Below are 2,956 nucleotides of genomic sequence, written 5' to 3'. Positions count from 1 at the left end.
CATCAGCCTAGCTCGCAGCAACCCCAAACTTATGGACTCAAGTGATCCTTCTGCCTCAGCCTCCCGAGTAGCTGGGACTACAGGCATGTGCCACCATGCCTGGCTAATTTTTTCTATTTTTGGTAGAGACGGGGTCTCACTCTTGGTCAGACTGGTCTTGAACTCCTGAGCTCAAACGATCTGCCCACCTCGGCCTCCCAGAGTGCTAGGATTACAGACGTGAGCCACTGGGCCTGGCCCAACCTTCCTTTTTGCTTCTTTCTTTTCATTCTTTACTCTCTCTTCTCCCCAAACAGATAAAAAATTTCTATCCAAATGACATTTACTATGTCTTAGCAAAATATGGGTTGTAGAGTTTTCAGCACTGGAAGTGTCTCTGCTACCCCTGGATATTTTCTTGTAATGAGCTACACTGGTACCAGCTGGTGGGAAATGTCTTGGTCACAGAGTCCAAACCACAAGCCATATGCTGCGCCTGCAATCCACATGGGGCTCCTTGATCAATCCCTCCCTTACATACTTCCCAAAATAAATTCTCCAACTTAAATTATTTATTTTCTTGTTGTTACTCATACTCTCATGTGTCCCACAAAAAGTCAGAGGACGTGAATTTGCTTATATTACTGATGTGCAGGACAAGTTCAATCATTGTCTGGTACGCTGGCCTACCATACATGCTCAACCTGTAAAACATAAAATATAATGCTGATCAAAACAGGTGAATTTAATAATTCTTAACAGGAAAAGCACACTTTTGCTCACACAGCCTAGCCCTTGAAAACTGGGCCGTTTGGCAGTAACATGGAAATTGATTTATGTTAATTCATTGATGGAAAGAATCTAGGCATAACTGTACTAGTTAGTTAGTTTAGTATCCAAGTTACTAAAATAGGCTCCAACATCTTCCTTTAATATTTTTTTTAAAAAATATTTGTTTGCTATTTCTGAATAGGCAGCAAAAGTAGATGCCAACAAGTTTAAGAAAAAAATACAAGGAAAATCAAACTTACAATTGAGAAATTCTGTGTTCTTACCTAAGAGCACTTTTCCTGAGGAACAGAACTTGAGAACCCATTAAAATGAATCACCCTTATGGAGCAAGCATTTCAATAAAAAAAAAAAACAAAAAACACGCTATGTATTGTTACAACTAACTAAGAAAAGTATGGTTAGGTTGTCCATGACTTTGCTTTCATGGTTTCTCTGTCATGATTCCCTGTAGCCTTAATCCAACTGACAACTATCTCCACCGCTGCTTTCCCTTTGTCATCTCACACTACTTCATTGTCACTATGCCAGCAGTTACACTCTATCAGAGAGTTATATGTTTATAAATGACCCCCCAGCTGGACTATGAGCTCACAGAGGACAGGAATCACATGTATATGACTGCACCTGGCATGGTATCTGAGCTAGATCTGGCATTTTAAACATGAAGGTCCTTATTATTAACTAAGAAAATCTGTGGTCTCTATGTACTTGATCAGTGGCCATTCCTAGATTAGCCTTCATTACAGAATTTAACACAGGTTGAATTACTTCGATATTAGAGACATGCCTGTTTCATACCCACTATCTTGCTGGGGAAGTGACCTTTTTCTACTTGCTTGTCTCCACAATTTCTCTGTCGCCTGAATCTCTTGGACTGCTGCCTTTATTTTTGGCGAGCTGAAATGTGAGGTGGTGTAGCTTCCTAGTTAGGCAATTGGACTGTGGTGTCAGTTGTCAGGAGGCCTTGTATGCCAGTGCTACCACTTACTAGCTGGGTGATCTCAGTCTAGTTACTTAATCTCTCTGTGTCCTCTGAACAGAAGCATGGAGATACTAGTTTTGTTCTTCTTTTTGCCTGAGTTTTCTCATTTTTAAAACAAGATAATGATAGCTGGGCAGGGTGGCGTGGCACCTGTAGTCCCAGCTACTTGGAAGGCTGGGTAGGAGGATTATTTGAGGCTAGGAGTTCCAGGCTGTAGTTCCCCGTGATTGTGTCTGAGGATAGCCACTGCATTCCAGCCGGGACAACATAGTGAGACCTTGTTTCTAAAAAAAAAAAACAAAAAAAATAAACATAATGATGGAATTTATTTACCTCATAAGACTGTGGGAAGCATGAAATGATAGAAGATGTTTAAGTTTCTTAGAACCAGACCTGACATATGGCAAGTGCTTAATAAATGTTAGTTATTGTTATCGTGTTATACTTTAGTGGTAAAAGGGTTTTATAAGCCAGTTTTTATTGGTAGGAAGAAAATTTTCAAGATTAGGGTCTAAGCTGAAACATATTCTCCAATTAAATAAACATAAATTCTCTGATACCTCCTATAATGTCATTCAAGCTACCTCTTGCTAGTGCAGCTCAAGGCTTTTCTTTTATATCATTTCATATCATCTCATCATGTGATATAGACCCTTCCTTCTTTAATTATTGTTCCTGGACCAGCGACACCAATATCACCTGGGCAGACGCAGAATTTTAGGACCCACAGAAATCCTACTAAATTAGAATCTGAATTTTAATAAAAACCTCACATGACTTCTATGCACATAAAGTTTGAGGGGCACTGATGTACACTATACTGCAATTTCTTCATCTATAACAATGATAATAACATACTTATCTCACAGGTTAGTTGTGAGAATTAAATGTGTTAATGAACATTAAGCATACTGAATACTGCCTGGCACATATAGTAAAGGCTCATACATTTATATTCACATTATACACATATTAATATAATGTTGGGAAAAATTAAAATAAGGTTATTGCTTTCTTTTTTAAATTGGCCACAAAAAAACACATGCCCAGTATTGTGCTCAGTTTTGGAGACCATAATTTATATAGACATTGAGAAACCATAATCTATTCAAAAGACAATAATCAGGGTATTTAGGCAAACTAAACTGTGCCATTAGAAGAATAGTTAAAGAAACCAGAGACATTTATCCTAGAGAAGAACAT

General features: G+C 38.4%; 1 long non-coding RNA gene across 1 annotated transcript; it reads right to left on the bottom strand.

Annotated features, from left to right (window-relative positions):
* Nucleotides 1-533: 533 nt before the first annotated feature.
* Nucleotides 534-1,289, bottom strand: LOC105885686 (uncharacterized). The gene is made up of 2 exons (XR_001160753.2): nt 1,035-1,289; nt 534-683 (listed from the first exon to the last, which is right to left on the bottom strand). It is a non-coding gene; the product is annotated as an uncharacterized LOC105885686 (long non-coding RNA).
* Nucleotides 1,290-2,956: the final 1,667 nt, after the last annotated feature.

The sequence above is a fragment of the Microcebus murinus genome, chromosome 2, assembly GCF_040939455.1.
Source record: "Microcebus murinus isolate Inina chromosome 2, M.murinus_Inina_mat1.0, whole genome shotgun sequence".
Classification (NCBI taxonomy): domain Eukaryota; kingdom Metazoa; phylum Chordata; class Mammalia; order Primates; family Cheirogaleidae; genus Microcebus; species Microcebus murinus.
This window is presented reverse-complemented; position numbering and strand designations above follow the sequence as displayed.